Source organism: Macrobrachium nipponense, chromosome 7, assembly GCF_015104395.2.
Source record: "Macrobrachium nipponense isolate FS-2020 chromosome 7, ASM1510439v2, whole genome shotgun sequence".
NCBI classification, from domain to species: domain Eukaryota; kingdom Metazoa; phylum Arthropoda; class Malacostraca; order Decapoda; family Palaemonidae; genus Macrobrachium; species Macrobrachium nipponense.
In genome coordinates, this window is record NC_061109.1 from 99,013,500 (window position 1) to 99,034,628 (window position 21,129).

Consider the following 21,129-nt stretch of genomic DNA (forward strand, 5'->3'; position numbering starts at 1 on the left):
GCACGAAATCAAGACGACATTGACGTTACTGATTTGGCTAACAGTGAGGCTATAAGTTTATACCAATTCTGACCTTACAAATCAACGTCGAACTCGGTTTTTTCGTAATTAGAATCAATATGAAATCCCCTCTACCATGTTAGCCAATTCGAACGTTTGACGAATGTAGCCATGTTATGAATAATTATCACTTCACCTTGATTCATATAAATCATTGGAGCTACAAATATCTTTTAATTTCTAATTCGCTCTACCTCAGAATTGATATATTTTCATATATGTAACGAAGGGGAATTTTTAGTTGATAACCGAGTTCGACGGTGATTTGTAAGGTCAGAATTGGTATAAACTTATAGCCTCACTGTTATCCGAATCGGTAACGTCATTGTTGTCTTGATTTCGTGCCTGTCCGCTGGATGATGGTTCGATCCCATGAGAGGACGAAATTATTATTAACTAAAAATTCCCTTTCGGTACATATATGAAAATATATCAATTCCGAGGTAGAGCGAATTAGATATTAAAAGACATTTGTAGCTCGAATGATTTATATGAATCACGATGAAGTGATAATTATTCATAACATGGCTACGTTTGTCAAATGTTTGAATTTGCTAACATATCGATTCTAATTACGAAAAAACTGAGTTTGACGGTGATTTGTAAGGTCAGAATCAGTATAAACTTATAGCCTCACTGTTAGCCGAATCAGTAACGTCAATGTCGTCTTGATTTCGTGCCTGTCCGCTGGACGATGGTTCGATCCCATCAGGGTACGAAATTATTATCAACAAAAAATTCCCCTTTGGTACATGTATGAAAATATATCAATTCTGAGGTAGAGCGAATTAGATATTAAAAGACATTTGTAGTTCGAAGGATTTATATAAATTTCGGTGAAGTGATAATTATTCATATATATATATATATATATATATATATATATATATATATATATATATATATATATATATATATTATATATATATATATATATATATATATATATCTATATATATATATATATATATATATATATATATGTATATATATATATATATATAGATATATATATATATATATATATATATATATATATATATATATATATATATATGTGTGTGTGTGTGTGTGTGTGTGTGTGTGTGTGTATCGCAGAATGAAACATTTGTATGTGAAACAAAAGGAAAACGAAAAAAAAAATCAGTAGAAATTATATATAAAAAAGATGCCTAAAACGAGGGTTTTCAATGCAAGAGCTAAGCACGTTTAATTATAGTAATATTCAATTGTATTTGGTTGCAATCATATAAAAATGTAGCAAGTATTATGTAAGGTATCCAGTTACAAGGTACACATGCGCGTGCACGCTCACACACAAATTATATATATATATATATATATATATATATATATATATATATATATATATATATATATATATATATATATATATATATATATATAGAATATTTCATTATATATCGGCAGGCTGATGCTGCAGATTATTCCGTGAGCCCTAAAAGAAATTAAGGGTTAAGTTCAGGAAAATCTGTTCATCATGCGCGGTATTTTAAACTTCCATTAAAGACAAGTAAAAGAATTAGCGATCTCAAGGTATCCTTGAATCGTATTCGGTCATGTTCCAAGAAGCAAGACACTGCTAAGACTTTAGAGTCCTTGCCAAACGACAACGTCGTTCCAGTTCGGACAAATCATCTGAATTTTCGGACCTTCGACGGTAACATCGTTCTGTCCTGGGTGGTTGTAGACGTTTAACATGAGTTTCCTTAGCCATCGGTTTTTCCTCCAGAGCGTTGTATTCAATTTCTTCTCGATTCTTCTCGTAATTGGTCGCGTTGTCAAGTGTTGACGAAAAAACCATTTATTACGCGACTTGACTGCAGTTTGCGCTAAAGACTTCTGTTGATTTTCGTCACGTCGTTGGTCAAGTTATAATGAACCCCGGTCTTCTGCAAGGTAACACTGAAACTTTACTATATCACTGGTAATATTGTGCAAGTGCTCAGATGACTTTCGAATCTTGCGGCGTGTTAAGTCTCTTACAAATCATTTGCAATCCTATCAACTTGTGTGGCCCTAAATTTACAAGTTAGAGTAAAGTTACGCACCGCTCTAAAGCTTGTCTTTCACAGGATTTGTTTGGAAACGAAATTTGATTTAAAGTTCCTGTTCTACTGGTAAAGCATCATTTGATAAGCTGCTCTTTAGCAACCGGTATGTAAGAGGTATTTTTTCCCCTGTTTTGTTTTGTGATATTTTGTCAAATTTTTGCCGTTTTGTAAATCTAATTTTTAAGTTTTCATAAACTTTCTTTTTTAATTTGTCACAAACTTACTGGTTTTGTTTAATGTCATAAATGTACTTTTTAAATGTTTACGGTGAAGTTTCTTTTATTTTTGGCATAAATTTAATTTAATTTTATAATTAAAGTTTTTAATTACTATATACTGTTCTTGAACAAATTTACCTTATCCTTATCCTCCATCCCTTTAGGGGCAGCGCCCCTATAGGGGTGGAGGAGCCACCCATGTTCTGCATAGTAGGTCGTAAGACCTACTATGCAGATTTCTTGGGTGGATTTTAAGCCAACTAATGAAACTTTGTTTCAGGAGGTAAGTTTTGACTTAATGCTTAGTTTTCTTGTGAGTCCAGATAGGCATTAGATGTAAAATGTGCTTGGCTACTTCCCACTCCGTTAAGATTGCTGAATTTCTCTTAAGGTTTGAGGAAATGAAGAATGGTTGCCTGCCATCAAACGGTAATCTTCAGCACTGAAAGTAAATGTATGTACAGGTTTGTCGTCTTGGTATGTTTTACTTTAGAATTTTAGCCTCCTGAAAATGGATTAAGTCTGTGGTTAGGTTGTCTTTTAAGTTTTGGCCAATATTCAATTAGGTTTTTCACGAATTTTAAGTTTTAGAGCGTTAAATTGGCGTTAGACAGTATTTATAGACTAAGAGGATTCGAACTTGGTATTTCCTTTCTCACCACCGAAAAGTTCTGGTAATCGGGTTATAGGAAGTTCCCTAAATGCACGGGTCATTTACGATAGTAGGGCTTGCTCACCCAATACCTAATCTCTTGTAAATCGTCAAAATCCATGCAAAATTTTCCATGACAGTTTGTTCAGAGTAATGTGTGGATGTGTACTACTGCTTCAAAAATTTTAATCTCCAACGAAAATTTTAAGGAAATGTGCATATTTAGTTAACCCTTGAATTTGTATGTACATGGACTTCCCCATCTACGATTCTTGGACGAGTCATTAGTTGACATAAGTCAGACCTGACGGGGTAGTGGAAGATGATCAGATACCTCCACCAGAATACCACCACCAGAATACCACCACTACCACATTAACTTAGATTATATTTGGCAGGTCGAGTGATCAGTCCCTTTTTGCAAACTTAGTTCCCCTGAGGTGCTGATGGATTAAGGCGGCTGAGGGGACGTCTTTTAGTCACTGGTTATCGCAAGGTGTACCAAATTGAAGATGAGCAAATAAGCACATCGTGTGGGGGCCAGAGGTAGAGTAACATTCACGGCGGAGGAAGAGGATCGAGTTCTAATATCTTAGCTGCTGGCCTCCTAGCTGAAGGTAAAGTTAAGTTGGTGTAATGCAGATCCAAGGGTCCTGGTGTACAGAGTCTGCGAAAGTGAATTATACCCTCAATGACTGAACAGGCATGGCCCTTTTTAAATTGATCTGCAATTATTAAAGTGATCTTCTTAGAAGTGCGAATATCGTTTGAGATTATAAGTTTTTTTTAAAGATTATTTGTACTTTTGAGTAAATCTGGACTTTAATTTGAGTATATCTGACTTTTGATTAATCAGAATTTTGATTTTGGCAAATCACTTTTGGATATTGAGTAAATCAGACTTTTGGATATTGAGTAAATCAGACTTTTGGATATTGAGTAAATCAGACTTTTGGATATTGAGTAAATCAGACTTTTGGATATTGAGTAAATCTGACTTTTGGATATTGAGTAAATCTGACTTTTGGATTTTGAGTAAATCTGACTTTTGGATTTTGAGTAAATCTGACTTTTGGATTTTGAGTAAATCTGACTTTTGGATTTTTAGTAAATCTGACTTTGAGTGAGAAACGATCTTTTGACTTTTGGATTTTTTATTTTTAGTAAATCTGACTTTTGGATTTTTAGTAAATCTGACTTTTGTTTTTTGAGTAAATCTGACTTTTGGATTTTGAGTAAATCTGACTTTGAGCTTGCAATACATCGCTCCCTACATTTTAGCATTTTTTCCCCTAGGGTGGCCTTTCGTTTAAAGGATGGAACCTTGAAGTGAAGAAAGGTCAAGAGCCATCATCTTGGAACTATCGGGACACTTTCAGGCCTTAGACTTGGTTTTATACTTAACATTAAGAACCTAGTATTCCCTTCGATAAGGACAGTCTGTAAACTGCTGTTGTAATAAAGAAATTTAATGTTGAATCTGTTTTCTTTTGACCCGTAATTAGTCTCTCCAGCCTTGATATTAGCATATAATTATTTTAGCGAACTCATAGCTAGGAACTCAAAAGCTCCTTTTAACAGACAGCACTAAAGTATTTTTTTTTAGTTTTTAAAGTAAGAAAATTTAATGTCATGGATATTGTCTGCATAGAATAACAGGAATACGTTTTCTCCCAGTTGGAAGTAGTCAAGTTTGTCTCTTGTTTGTTAATTTTTATCTTCTGCTTACATAGCATAAGCAGTGTATTTGATGCAACCCGATAACACTTTAGTTTGTTTCTCTGATTAATACAGGCAGTGAGTTTGTTACTGGTTAATACAGGCAGTGAGTTTGTTACTCTGATTAATACAGGCAGTGAGTTTGTTACTCTGATTAATACAGGCAGTGAGTTTGTTGATCTGATTAAAACCGGCAAAGTTTATTGATACTGGCAATGGGTTTAATGATAAATACAGGCTGCGAGTTTGTTACTGATACGTGCAATGAGTTTCTGATTAATACAGGCAGTGAGTTTCTGATTAATATAATCAGTGAGTATATCTATGAACACGTCATGAGGTTGATCTTGAACATAAGCTATGAATACAAGCAAGCAGTGAATGTTACTCAAAAACTGACAGTAAGTTTGATACTCTTGCAAAAGCAGTGAGTTTGGAAGTTACTGTTGAATACTGACAATGCGTTTGTAATGTTACTCCCGGATACTGGCAATAGTTTTGGGTAAAATTACAGTTTCAACCATTATGGGAAAACTGGAATAAAAATATATTTGTTGCATCAGAAATAATGTAGTTCCAACGGATTTAACATTTATTTTGACTGCAAACCATCCGATTTAGAGATTTACTATGTAATTGGAGTTAAAAAAAAAAAAAAAAGTTTTTTTCCAGAAAAAAGGTAAATGTCCAGGAGAAGGCCGCACCCGTTTTTCAAGTATTAACGACGAAAAACGGCAAAAAAACGACCAGATTGGTGTTGCACATCGCATAGAAACATGAGGAAATGAATAAAAAAGAAACAGAGTTACTCTTACACACAAAATCTAAGCATAAACCTACTACTACTTCAATTATGGGGGATCCCAGTGGGAAACGGGGTTTTTGGGTGGGGGGAGGAGGAGAAAAGTGATTTTCGGGGCACTACCGAACCTAATACACCCACCTAACCTTACCTAGGGCCCTGTACCCCTACCTAGGCCTAGCGGGGGGGCTCCGCCCCCCTGCGACCCCCCCTTAAGGCCACAGTGATTTTCGGGGCACTACCGAACCTAATACAACCACCTAACCTTACCTAGGGCCCTGTACCCCTACCTAGGCCTAGCGGGGGGGCTCCGCCCCCCTGCGACCCCCCTTAAGGCCACTACCTAACATCCATCAAACCAAATCCAAAGTGATGGTACTGCTGTATACATCGTTATACTACCACCATTATAATATACTCTGTAAATTAATGAAGCTTACCTTAAACTGTTGGTTGATAAAAATGTGCTGCTGCTTTGAGGGAAAACGTGAAGCCGTTGCAAGGTTCCCTGACATGCAACTTAAAGTAGGAAGTGGCCAGGTACCCGACGACCACATTACACTGCAAACAATCGGTAGGAAATCGAAGGTCTGTCAAAATTAATGCCAGAAGGGCCAGCCACTACCTCTGCCATAGGTACAGGAAGACAAAATGCCGTTTTTTGCTTCATTATTCGAGTATTCAGTCAAACAAGGATACCAGTGGACACTAGACAGGTAACTTTATTACTCCGCTGAAATGCTAGTGAAACTTAGTTTTCGACTCAAGTCATTCGTAATTGGTTATGAAACCCATGACGTCATAACGATGTCACACCTCTCAGCCAATAATGAGTAACTGGAACTGCTTTTGTTTGCGTAAGAAAGTAAGTTAGAGGGCTCATTAAAAGTAAACATTACCGTAGAGGAAACACCTCTCCCGACTTAGGAAAAATTCGAGGTAAAAACTTAATCTTTTTTTTTCTCTGTAAGTATGCATTAGCGACAATAATGTATTGAGAAGAAGTGTTTTGTTATCACGTGCTTTACTCGGGAAAAATATCAATATAATAGATTTCCCATAATGGTTGAAACTGTAATAATACCTAGTTTTGTGATACCTTCCATGAACGTGGGCAATGAATTTTCCATGAATCCTGTCAAAGGCCTGTCCACACGACCGGGTCTGATCGGCGGACCTCCCCTCTATGGCCCCGTCCACATGGCTGAGCTTTGCTCGACGAACTTTGTTCGATGTGACGTCAGAAGCAGAGAAACTACGGTTAAGTTCTGACTTTTCCCGCCGTTTCTCCGCTTCTGACGTCACATCGGACAAAGTTCGTCGACCAAAGCTCGACCGTGTGGACGGGGCCTAACGGGGGCACTTGAACGTGGGCAAACCGTCCCCCAGATTGGGCCCGATGGGTCCCCCCCCTCCGAGGCAATTTACATGGGTGGTGCCCGATGGCCTGAGCTTCGACCCTGGCAGACGTACGTTAACCAAATAAATTTATTTTACAGCCATTCTTTGCACCATATTCTCTTTTCATCACACAAAGCAATTATCATGCTACACTATCTTCTTTGCGGTAGGCACCATGCTTATTGTACCGCACTTAACACACTACTGACATCATCGGGCACCCCCGACAACATTCTCCGGTAAGCCCGCCAGAATTTACCCGTCAACCCCGGAGCACGCCAATCAGGCCAGCTCGTGTGGACAGGCCTTTAGTCTTTTAGGCTATCCGTGAACACAGTGGGTAAATCATTCTATCAACACAATGATTATGATGCTGTTCCTCATGACAAGGCACTGAGACATTCATACTGTCCTTTAAAAATGGCAGTTCTTTGTCGGGCTAATCCATAAGAGGGATTATTATGTTAAAGCGTATTTCGCATAGTAAATTCATGAGTTTACTCTGATTAATATCAAGGCTTCGAATATGCGAATTATGCTTTAACTTAATGGGGTTGTAAAGCTAAATGAGTTAGATGCACTGGTTGATACCTAATAATTTAGCGAATGCGATGCTGTAATGCCCGTCGGTGTTCGCCAAGCTATCCATGGCTATCGGGCGCTTGATAGTGTTTACTACATTGCACCTGAATTGTTGGAAAGGTCATTAAGCAGTTAACGCATGGTTGTAGTATATATTTTTTAATACAGCATACTGAGCTAGGCGCTATTGAATATTTTAATGATTTTATTTCCTCCTTAAAAAGAGCTCACATTGCATAACTTCGTGGCTTTGTTTTAAAGTTCAGTGGGTTCTTTGACTTTTGCTTGAATTCTTTTAAGATAACGACTTTGATAACAGTATGTGGGTTATCTCTGTTCTGATTTTGGCGATTTTCAGATTAATACATTTTCTAAGTATTGCTATACAAATTTGGTTTTGGGTGGTTTCTACATATAGCGAAAATTTTCAACTTTTAAATGACTTCATTAGCAGTGGCATTGTTTAAATGTTTTTCATGCAGCCTTAATGCGTAAATATGGTGCAGAACGTACGGAATAAAATTACTCCAGATGGTTACAAGTTTTAGTGGGTAATAACCTTTTTCGGGCATTGACTGAAACGTAACTCATGGTGTCTATAAGCTAATTATTCTTGAAGTAAAAGTTATCGTACCTATTTTCTGAAATAACATAGTTAACGTTCTCTGGGGGTTGCCGAGCAATTGCTCTAAGAACATCTTTTGCAGCAGTTTTTTGTTACAGGTCACAACTTGCTGGAGGAACCAAATTCCAGAAAATGTGCGGATTTACGGACATTTCAGTGTTAGGCTGATATTTATAGGATCCAAGATGTCGGCAACGTAGGTGTAGGCTTCTATTCATTTGGTTTTTAAATTTTCCGTGCTGCGCTTTTCATTAAAAACTTGATAGGTTTGTAAGTGAGGTTCCTCGGATATTCTGCATTCGTAAAACTACACCCATTTGCCTGTGCATTATAATTTTTTAAAAATTCATTAGTCTTTAATTTTCCCTTTCTGACTAATTCCTCGGTATTTTTATAAGCGAGAACAAAGTATGTGAAATCTGGTTTATCATCCACACAATTCTAGAAGTGAAAAACTGCTTAATTTAGAATTGCACCAGACTGTTGAACAGTGTGAGTGAATATAGTATGTGAAAGGCCTATATGAAATTTTGTGTAAGTCACCCTCATGGAAATTTTGAAAATTCCAATTGCTCAACGCTTTTAGTGGAAGTGCGGTTTGGGTACTGGAAGTGGCGAATATAATGGCATTTGAGGCCTTGTTCACACGATCGCTTACCGCCCGGTTACGTTGATCTGTAACATAGTTCGAAACTTCGTCTGTAGGTGAATTGTCTTGTTGTCTTGTAGGGAAGTAGCAAATGAGTGGTAGTCAGGCTCATGCACGATGTTTATATAATGAAAAAAAGGCGCATGATGGTCTTAATCGTTGGTGTGGAAAACAACATGAACAGACTGATAAAACGTAAGCATATGTCAACAATGTTGCATAAAATAAGTATTGTGAAGTATGTGTGTGTGTGTGTATGCAAGTGAATATATTATATATACATATGTAAGTGTTTACATAATAAAAATATGGAATGTTAGTCCATATATATAAAAGTCTAAAACTAAAGAGGTCAACCAGATTGCTTGCAGGAATGTGATCAGACTAGAGACGCTAAAGATGACGTATACAATAAAAGTAGGCTAAGATAACATGTCGTCACCTGTAGTCATTCAATTGTTTATAAACATTAGTCCAAGCTCCCTGCTTGAGACAACTACCCCGACCTATTATTCAAACGGCCTACGTGATCTGTAGCGTGTCTCATTTGATTGTGTGTTCGTATGAAACTATGTCATTGTATGTATGTTCATATGTTCGAACTACTGTCTGTTCCTTCATAACTTGTAACGGAGATGGTAGACAAGCAGAACAGAGTTAGTGATCGTCATTAGAAGACCTGTACCTCTTTACCTAAGCTTTATCATGTAGAGGAATAGGATTAGCCATCATCATTGGCAGAAGCGATCAAGCTATCGTTATTAGAAGACTTGTACAATCATACCTGATCTTCACCATGTAAAACTTCAGAAGAAATTATATCTATTTTTATACTTAGTGTTTTTCTACAAGAACCTCACCGAACCATGAGTTTAACACATCGTCGTAAAGATAATACCGACTTCGTAAGTGATCTACAAAACCCCAGACACTCCATTGAAGATGGAAGTGCAATACCAACCGACTTAGCGTATAGATTATCGCTAGTCTAACATTACCTCATAGGGCGCCTTATCATACAAGGCACAAGCCCTAATATTTGGTGGCCAGCGGACCAGAAGAACTCTACAACGTCCTACGAAGAAAAAAACAGAATAATAAATCATGAAGTCAACGACGACGAAAGCAGCAGATTCTTCAAGCAACCTAGTATCATCATTAGTGAGCGACTTCAGAAAACAACAAGATTCGTCAAGCAACTTAGTATCATCGTTAGTGAATAACTTCAAGAAACAAAACCGACGTGTCCTTTTCCTACGGCAACGGAAGCTTCGTCTCTCATTAGAATCATTCAAGAAAACATCGTTAGTGAGCGTTTCCGGCACTGCAAGAAACAAACCGAACGCGTCTGCAGCATCGGATTTTCAAGGGCTCGAATCATCGAAACAACGCGCACGGGGAAACTGAAGCCAAACCAGGTCGTCCGCTAAATAGAGAAGGAGGACCAAGGCCGTGTGTCGTTATCGGAACACCGTGACTTCCCACAAAAGCAAGCTAAGTACAATTTTTTATTCATTTGGAGTAACTTTGAGTGTTTCCTTTGCAGGTCGAATTTCGTTATTCCTGTGGCTGAAGTTACGAGACATTCTTAATCTTACTTTTTTACAGAAATTATCTATATCATTGAGATTTCGCTACTGCGAGTTTTTATCTTTGAGTGTCTGTTTCCAGAAGTTCTACTGAAATATCATAATCATATACTATGTTAATTTTATCATTTTGGGTGATTATTAATCCCTTACGTAACAAATCATATTAAACAGTGAATATGCGTTTACGCAGTGGACGTCTGTATTTATACAGATGCATGGATGGGTAGGGTCGTTAAGCACCGTAGTGATTAGAAAACACACAAAAAACAAGTGGAACACCCGTACAAATCTATATAAATTAGAGGTAACACTATTTCGGGTCTTGACAATAAATGCTCCTTTGCAAGTCCCGATCGCAGTTTTAGCCTTGAGTTTTTTGAGTTATATAAAATATCGAACCTCAATGACTCAACTTAACTTTAAAAATATGGCTGGATTGCAAGGAATAACATGTCTGTAAAAAACTTTCATCAGGCTAAATGCGCTGACCAGGATCCCTCACTATTTCAAATTTTAGCAAAGAATGAAGTACAAACAGTTAAGATTGAATGCAGTAGAGATAACTCGTCTTAATTAGTAATCGCTCAGTTCCTAATAGTTCGTCATTCATTGCTTTATACGTAACCAGCAACATAATGCTAAAAACACACAATACGTTGCCGATGGTAATAAAGAGAAGGATCCTAATTATACAAAAAGAAATAGAAACAGTAGCCCGTTCAGAATCAAACAAGCAAACTCGGTGACTGTGTCACCTAGTCAAGCAGTCAAGGTTAGTTAAATCTGCCGAGTTTTTCAAAGCGAAGCAAATTCCACACAATAAGCGACTCTAGCAGAGTGGGGAAAAGCGATGTTGGTTCATACATACCGATATCTTTTTGAACTAAAAAGGATTTTTCCTATGCATCACACGACCGTATAAGTAATCAGAGCAGGTTTTCGTTTTAATTTTAATACATTAAGTTATAATAAATACTGGTGGATTAAGCCCAACTGTACGCGCCGTAAAAATTAGAATATCTTGTTTTATTTCTTTAATACACGTAATATCTTGTATTTACGGACTCACCGTCTGTTGTTCGAACTTCCCTAATGAGAAGTCCGGATAAGCGAGCGCTTACAGATACCTCTATAGTTATAAAAAACATTGATCTGTATGTAGTGTAATTGTAAGATCCATCTAGCGGTATACAAAATATTATCTTACATCCTGCAAAATAAGGCGTGTTTATCAAAGGAAAATCCTATAAACCTTCAAACATAGTAAAATCCGTTTGAACAAAAATGAGACAGTTAATCAAATAATAACTTATATAAAGGAACTATACATTTGTCTCATAAATCGTAACATTGTTCAAATGACCCAACAGAATTCTCCCACAACCGCAGTCGTACTTTGCACGCAAAATCTCGAGAAGCATGCACCCTCGAATGTCTTAGTGCGTGTAAAAAGACTTTGCTGGGAAATGAAATTTTAATCCTTTCCGCGAACAAAGCCCTAAAAGTATACATATCGTGGATACAGAAGTTATAAATATCGCATTTTTTATTGTTGCTAATTTTTAATCCCGCCCAATCAGTCGTGGATGAATCTCTCTTATATTCTATCTAAAGTAATATCAATAAAGTCATTCAAGCAGAGGTGATTCAGCAGATTTTTTTTTTATCTTCTACCTGAATACCAGGAAGTTTCTCCACTAGCGAGTGATCTCTGGGAGAAAACGGATGTCATTGAAAACAAAATACGGTCTAAGGACAAACATAAAGCTATATACGTACCTTCGTATAGAATCTCACTGAAATTTCAAAATAGAGATAAATGACGAAGTTGAAAAATGTTAGTAATAGGAGTCATTAGGAAATCAAATAAGCCCATATAATTTTTCCCTCAAATGTCATGCCATAAAAGATCGGATTTCGCGTATCTGCGCAGATTACTGTCGCTTAAACAAGGAAACGACTCCCGATAGTTTCCAGTGCGATGTACCGACGACATCTTATCTCTGTTAGCTTAGAATAAATTTTTTTCACCAACTTGGACTTACTTAAAAGTTTTTACCGGATACCATTACCTAAATGATTGTACCTCATACACCGTTTTCAGCACACTCAGGGGACATTATCAATTTTTTACGTATGCCTCCGGCTTACGTTGCGCCCCAAATTATAATATAGTGTTTGGAGACTTTTAGGGGATAACCTACATGCCTATATGGATGATCTTGTAATCTTTTCTAATACCTTAGAAGTACATTCACATAAAGTAGAGCTAGTGCTACAGAGACAAAGACAAATAATCTTAGAGTAAAATATCTAAATGTGAGTTTTTTAAAACCGAACATGTTTATCTAGGTTTTATGTGTCTGGTCAAGGTCTTAAAAGTAGTCCATGGTAAGGTGTCGGCTATTCATAACTTTCCGGTACTTATTAACGTAAAAGGGGGATACAGAACTTTTGCGCTGTAGTGGGTATTACAATCGTATGTAAATATGTAACTCTTCAATCATGACAGCTCCTTTAACAGATCTTACGAAGAAGAGCGTAGATTTATTATGGTCTGAAAAGCATCAACAGGCGTTCGATATCTTAAAAGCGGAAAATGCAGCTTACCTAACTTAAAAATCCCTGATTTAAATAAGGAATTTTTTTTTTATTATTGCAACAGACGCCTCAGACCAAGGGGTAAGAGGGTACTACTTCAGTAATATGATAAACAGTTCTTTCCTATAGCTTTTTATTCATGTAAACTAAGCCCTCTGAAAGTAAATATGCAGTAATAGGCAAGGAAGGGCTAGGTATCTTTAACACTAGTACATTTTAAGTTCATAATCTATGGCTATCCTGATAAAGTCCTTACTGAACATGAGTCCTTTACCGAGTTTTTCAAAGGCTTTAATCACAGTCCAAAAGGAACTCGGTGACAAATGATCATTCAGGTTATTGGAGCCAAGATAAGATATCTACCTGGGAAAGCAAATATCATAGCTGACGCATTATCCCGCAATCCCGCACCATACAGCAAAGAACCATTAATTGGACTAAAAGATATAGAAACATCCGTGCCTATTGTTAAAACCGTATCTAAACAAAAAAATTCCTTAACCCAAGAGATCGCGAGCATTGAATATCTGGGTCGGAGCGCAGAACTGTTACAAACTGAACAAAGCAAGTGTCAACAGCGATAAGCAAAACAATAAACACCAAACAATAAACACTTCGAAACGGAAACAGGGTCAGCGGCTAAGCAAAAACAATACACACTTCGAGCAGAAACCCTAAAGCAAAAGTATACTTAAGGTATGTGTATCAGAATAATGTAATCAAATGTAGTATTATATGTAGGTCTGTGACGAGGAAAACCCGAAGAACACAGCAGATGACTAACGACCAGGTAGTAATAATAATCTCTTTCATACCAATCGTCATAAACTGGTTGCATTCCGTCATCCAGGGTTCCATAGTATGTCACAGAAAGCCAAATCACTATTTTACTGGCCTACAATGCTTACAGATATAAAAAGCACATAACTAATTGTAACACGTGTCATGAAAACAATGGGATACACTAAGACACCTGTCAGTTTAGGAGCCTATCCTGTGCCAAATCAATCCTTGAAAGGATATACGTAGAATTATTAACAGAATTACGAGTCTGACAGAGGGAATAAACACTTCTTAGTGTTAATAGTTCCTTGACACGTTATATAGAATTAATTAATGCACTAAAAAACAAACACCGCAATTGAGTGCGTTAGGAATATTTATGAGTGCTAAATCAGTAAATATGGAATTCAACACATAATAATCTGTGACTCGGGTGGTGTAAATCAATAATAATCTCCTTAACACGTTGTGTGAATTCCTTTCCATTAAGAAAACCAATAATATATTTGATCACCCAGAGTCAATCGGTTTGGTAGAATAACGGATAATTAAATAGGAAGTGTCAATGTCTTACGAGTTACAACTCGTGATATTGGATCCGACCGGATTATAGCGGTTCTCGCGGTTTTAAATACCTTTATCATTTATATCTTGTATCTATAGAATTGATGCCGCAAGTAGCCTTATACGGTACGCCGCTAGAACACTTTTCCACATATTCAAGCCAACCTTATTAATTTCATATATATAAAAAAATATATAAATAAATAAATATAAAAAAATAAAATAAATATGGATACAAGTGGAGTCAATATAATACACTCCGTAAGAAGTCGGAAGGGTTACAAATTATAATAAAAAGGAATCACGATAAAATCAATAAGCAAAACGTAACCATAGATAATTAAATATCCAAATATATATGCGTAAAGATTTGAACTCTAACTTAACGCTTTAGTAATGACAAATAAGCTAAAAGTTCAAACACATATCCAAAATCTACTGACATATTGTCTGTCCGGTGATTTATATTCGTAGTCAATGAAAAAAAAAATTAAATAAATAAATAAATAAATAAACTAATAATAAATAAAATAAATAAAATAAATAAAAGAGATTTTAAAGTCAGGAAGTCTAGAAGTGAAAATGTTATCTATGGAATAATCCTATATGAATCTTATACAGGGCTAATAATATATATAGAATTTGTATGGAAACCTTTTTCATATAGTTTGAATAAGGAATATTTATTTAACATAATGCCAACATGAAACTAATATATTGTTCAATTTTGGTACTGTTGTTTTTTTTTTTTTTCAGACATTCTTCTCATGCGGGTGGAGAATTAAAACACTAAAATATCATTTGAAAATACTAAAGTCGTATCTCTTACAGCAAGTAACGTAACTCTTAGCTGGCTGAGAGCAATCTCCTGCCAAGTGACGACGTCATCATTGCCGTATCAGCATTCGTTCCTTTTAACCTCAATAATCTGCTTACACAGGCTTCATCTGTGTGTCGTCTCTGCTTGCAAAAGCAGATTGACTGGAGAAAGGAATGCTTAGTTCATGAACTTCACATGTGGTTCATAGGTCACATGACAGGCCACATAACATATTCTTATCCGTGTGTGTAATGCAATTAGTTAAGGACTTGTAATCATTTTAAAATTAATGAACAATATAAGCAAATAGAATTTCTATAACAACAAAATGAATTAATTTTTTTTTTTTTTCTGAACCTCATAGACATTTAGAAGTATCAAGATATGTATATATGAAATATTTACTTGCAACATTAGCCTATTACAATTCAAGTAAAACATTCATGGGAAAATGTCACATTTTCTTGGAAAACCCAAAGTTTATATAGAAATTAGTTACATAGTGGGTTTTTCGTTGCATCTCCTACCTATTAATAATGTTTTAAAAGTTAACCTCAGAGGATGCGCACGAGAAAATTGAATATGAAACTTTTGTTAGGGCACATAGAATCATGATTAATCTTCTCTTTGACTCTTATTTTGCCTGGCAATCTTACAATTAGCTCCGTTTTCCACTTCTTTGTCTAGTAACTTACTACCAGTAATATCGAATTTTCTTTGAGATTCGTAATGATATCTATTTATTTTTTATAATTCTGGATATTTTTACAAGTCATCATAGACCTGGATAGGTTCACTCATTGTTAATGCCATGGATAAAAAGTTTGTACAGCGGACTCTTTTGAATTCCAAAATATCAGCGAATTCATGTGGTTAAGTCTGGTCTAAATGGCTCTCTTCCCTCCCCTGTATTTGGATGTCGTCTGAATTTACTTTGCCCTTGTGACAAGTATAATTTCACTTGCAGGCTGATTAATGGAACCTGGTTACAGTATCCTGCAGTATGAGAGTTTCACATCGCAAGTTCAAAAAATCGTTCGTCGCAGCGGACGACTACAGTCAAGTAACAACCGCCTACAATGTGAAAGGAATTTCATGGACTTCTTCGACCGACACCGTATCTCGTCGTTAATCTCGTTTTAATGCGGAATGCTCCGGCTACTGTCGGAATCGACTACAAAAAGGGACATACTTCCGACAATTACGACCCGAAGGATATTCAACTCTACTTTGCTGGCGAAGGACTCGTGCTGGGGATGTTTTTTTTATTCATCGCGAACGTAATCGTGTAGCTTAGGATGCAGAGAATAAGTATGAGCGCAAAAATAGAACGTTGGACCCGCCCAGGCAAATTTTCCCCTTGTTTTAACCATTGAAAAAGGCCGTTTCAATTGGCTATAGGTGGTTGTCTGGAACTGTGTAATGGACGAAAAGTTGTTCGAACGCTAGTTAAAAGTGAAGTAGTATAACCTCGGTCATGTATCCTATATATATAAAGTATCATGTATCCTATATATAATTGATCATAAATAACAGAGTCGAAATATATCTTTGCGTGTACGCAATAGGAATCTCTTATATAAATGATCATAAATAACAGAATCTAAATATATCTTTGCGTGTACGCAATAGGAATCTATTTAAAGTGCACATATATTAATCATAATTATATGAATCTATATACATATGTATAAACAAATCAGGTAGCCTATAATCAATCTGTTACCTTATATCTTACCATTATCTGCAGTTATTTATGAGTTAGTATATGAATTAATGAATCAGATATATAACATTTAGCATGAAAATCAACGAATCAATCAGAATAAACATTAATAATGTTATCAATTCATATATGAAAATTTTTATCAGTTAAAATATGATTTTTATCATGTTAATCTTCATTCTATGCAATTATCAGAGTACATTAGTATTTTCTGTAGCATAAGTATCTTGATGAGATGAAGTGAAAAACTGTATCATTATATATCCGTGATCACTATTATTTACCAATATCATTGTTTTATATTTTATTACTTGAATCAATTCATGTACACAATGAATTTTTATTTACTTATATATATATATATTCACATAGTGTCTGTATCACACTCCTATAAGTCAAATGCAAGTCAAGTTTGAGTAATATTCAGTAGTTGGTTTTGGTAGCTGACCGAGCTAATGTAAGTGTTTACATAATAAAAATATGGAATGTTAGTCCATATATATAAAAGTCTAAAACTAAAGAGGTCAACCAGATTGCTTGCAGGAATGTGATCAGACTAGAGACGCTAAAGATGACGTATACAATAAAAGTAGGCTAAGATAACATGTCGTCACCTGTAGTCATTCAATTGTTTATAAACATTAGTCCAAGCTCCCTGCTTGAGACAACTACCCCGACCTATTATTCAAACGGCCTACGTGATCTGTAGCGTGTCTCATTTGATTGTGTGTTCGTATGAAACTATGTCATTGTATGTATGTTCATATGTTCGAACTACTGTCTGTTCCTTCATAACTTGTAACGGAGATGGTAGACAAGCAGAACAGAGTTAGTGATCGTCATTAGAAGACCTGTACCTCTTTACCTAAGCTTTATCATGTAGAGGAATAGGATTAGCCATCATCATTGGCAGAAGCGATCAAGCTATCGTTATTAGAAGACTTGTACAATCATACCTGATCTTCACCATGTAAAACTTCAGAAGAAATTATATCTATTTTTATACTTAGTGTTTTCTACAAGAACCTCACCGAACCATGAGTTTAACACATCGTCGTAAAGATAATACCGACTTCGTAAGTGATCTACAAAACCCCAGACACTCCATTGAAGATGGAAGTGCAATACCAACCGACTTAGCGTATAGATTATCGCTAGTCTAACATTACCTCATAGGGCGCCTTATCATACAAGGCACAAGCCCTAATACATATATGTAAAAAGGAGGAATGTAAAGACTTATCATTTCATTTCCTTTTCTCTTCACTCAAGAGAAAGAAAAAATAATCTTTCTAAAAAAAAAAACCTACGGGCATCAAATGAAATGATAAGTCTGTACATTCCTCCTTTTTACATATACATATATACATATACATATACATAAACATATACATATACATCATATACTTATATATATGTACATATAAAAACACACACGCATATATAGTTATTATTATTTTATTATTATATATCTACATACACACACACCCACACTTACTCAATACGTATTTTTCTTGTAATTGGCAGCATCGTCATTCCGTGTCATGCTTCACGCCACTAGCTATTCTCACACATTAAGAAAACGACGTCTCTTCTAGTGTTGTGAACAGTCAGTACCTGAGCATCGGGAAATTTGAGTTTTGGTGGCTAATTTGCTTGGCCCTCTGGAACTTCATTTCATTATTTCAAAAACCAACCCAGAAAAACACCCCTCCAGAATACTAGCATTCAGAAAATATGAAATGTAGAATACAAATCTCAGAACCTTTGTGTAAGAGTATGTTGCGTTTGTGAACAGGGCAAGTAATAAGTTCAAAGAAAGTGGAATTATAAGGGAAGTTTTGTGTACGCTCGTGATGGGTAACTGGCTAGCCAATGTGGCAAGTGCTATATCAGGTTGAAGGAATAGTTAAAAAAAAACTTAACGACAAGAAAGTGTTTACTAGGATTACAAAAGCATTATCTTAATCATTTGTAGGTTTTTATAGATATAGATACCAAGATTTAAGCATGGAAGTGGATATGTGGATTAAGGTTTTGTTATATAACAGTTGTTTCATAAATATGGCATTGACGTATTGTGTGTGGCACACACGAAGTTACATAGAGCTCGTAATAGAAATGGTATTTGGAATCCATGCTGTAGAAGAAATTTTTCGAGGACTGCGAAAATTTGTTGATGACTATATTATTTTTATTTTTTTCATCTGTCTATCCGCCTGTGGTGGTCGCGCATGGTAACACTGCGACCCGGGCTTTATATAGTTACGCTATGTGTAAGTTTTAGGTAAATAAAAGGATATCTGGGTGCACATTTGCAACTGAAAAGTGTCTTAATAATTTACTGTATGCGAATTACATCGTTATTATTCGAAACAGGATATTATTTAAAGCCCAGGACGCAGTGTTACCATGCGCAAACACCACAGGCGGATGGGCAGATGGAAAAAAGAGTATAGTGGTGAGGCTTCCTTTGGGATAGTATACAGACAAGGAATACTATAACTGGGTTATTGCAAATGTCGTTGTCAAACAAGGATGTACGAAGTTTTATACGGTGCCTAATGTATGTATAGGAGTGACGATGATTGTTCAGGAAATGACAGATATTGTTGCTAGTTTGTGGGGCAAAAATACGGCTGGGGCGGGGGGGGGGGGGGGGGGGGGGGATGTTTGGATTGGGGCGCCCGAATTGTTGCTGTTTGAGGACGACAGAATTTTAACTGTTGATAGTAAAGATGTGCAAGATTTGTGAGTAGTTATAAGCAAAGAAAAATGAGAGTGAATGTTAGAAAATCGATTTCATAAATGACTTGGCCTTCACTTATGAAACTGAAATCTCCTCTTTCATAAGAAGGCAAATAAATCGAAGCTCACTGAGGAGGACGTCAGTATTTGGATGAATTAGCACGTTTCATGCCTTCTTGCCAACTTATGATGATGTGCTAAACGAACTTGGTCTGATGGATTCACGATGCCTCAGCAAGAATGCTAAATTATATATTATTGTTTCATGGTATCCTTTTCCCGTGATGAGTTTGGATAAGTTTTATTATCAAGTTTGGCATCTGGTCCGCACGTTTATTCGAGGACTACAAGAAGGCTTACCTCTTGAATATTATTCATTTTGAGTCTTTCGTTGCTTATTACAAACCCGCACTGTAGGTTATTAAACTATTCAGTGGTAGGTGTTAATTCATTCCCATTGTACCTCATTATCAGTAGTGACTGGGATACCCCCATGGAAAGGACATTTCCACTTTTATCCTGATGTACCCTTTTAAGTTATGCTGTCTTGAAACAATTATGGTTAGAGTTGACGGATTACATAGTTCTTTTTTAAAAGATTTCTGATCACTTCACTTCACGGACTATTTTGGCCGAATGAAAGGCGATATCTAGTAATGTGCCGGATCATCATCCACATTGAATGTTAAATATTTTTAGATATTTACCTCTCTTCGGTAAACAGCATGTTTGACGGTTAGGGACAGGGTCAGGTATACCGCCCCATATCAGGATGATTCTGGTGAGAGGTATCACACAGCAGCGGTAAACTTTTACTCAAAGTATATTCTGTCTTAATGGTTGACTGATCATGGTTCATTTTTTAAAATCACAATCTTTGACTACGAGTTTCTTCTCATGGTAGCGACGATTAGAGCTATGTAACATGTTATTGTAACTAACTGGAACTAGAATGAAAGGAATTCGAACCATGAACTGCAGTCACGTATTCTTTGGAAACACCTTGTTGAAAGAAGACTGTTGCTCTGAAAACCCAAGAGGATTTCCTCTCCTACTGATTAGCATATGAATTAGGGCTTCCAAAAGTTTAGGATAAAAGTTTTGCAATGAAATCTACAGAAGGGTGGTTGGTATTCACATTATGTGTAAGAATAAGAAAAAATAATAAATGATAAAAATTAGGTTTCTTGTTTTGGTGATCATAATAATATGCCATCTCGATTTCATCTTTGGAATATGCGGCCTCTAGGATAAAAAGTATGATTTCATATTTCTGGAAAACATTAATCGGTCGCAAAGGCTGTGGTCTATTAGACAGGGACACAGACATGCTGCAGCTCGAGACATAACGCTCCTTGAAATGGCTGATTGATAGAATGTTCTGCGTTTTAGAGATGTTACAGAAATAGAATTCAAGCCAATATATTCTCGGTTATCAAGAAATATATAATGACGTTGCTATAATGAATTAAATTTGACACAAAAAGATATGAGATTACCAGCCGTTCAGTA

The 21,129-nt window shown here is 36.1% G+C and overlaps 1 long non-coding RNA gene across 1 annotated transcript; it reads left to right on the top strand.

The window, feature by feature from the left end:
• The first annotated feature begins 1,739 nt into the window (after nt 1-1,739).
• LOC135217069 (uncharacterized) lies at nt 1,740-4,478 on the top strand. The gene is made up of 4 exons (XR_010315036.1): nt 1,740-1,980; nt 2,157-2,238; nt 3,404-3,622; nt 4,302-4,478. It is a non-coding gene; the product is annotated as an uncharacterized LOC135217069 (long non-coding RNA).
• The last annotated feature ends 16,651 nt before the right edge of the window (nt 4,479-21,129 follow it).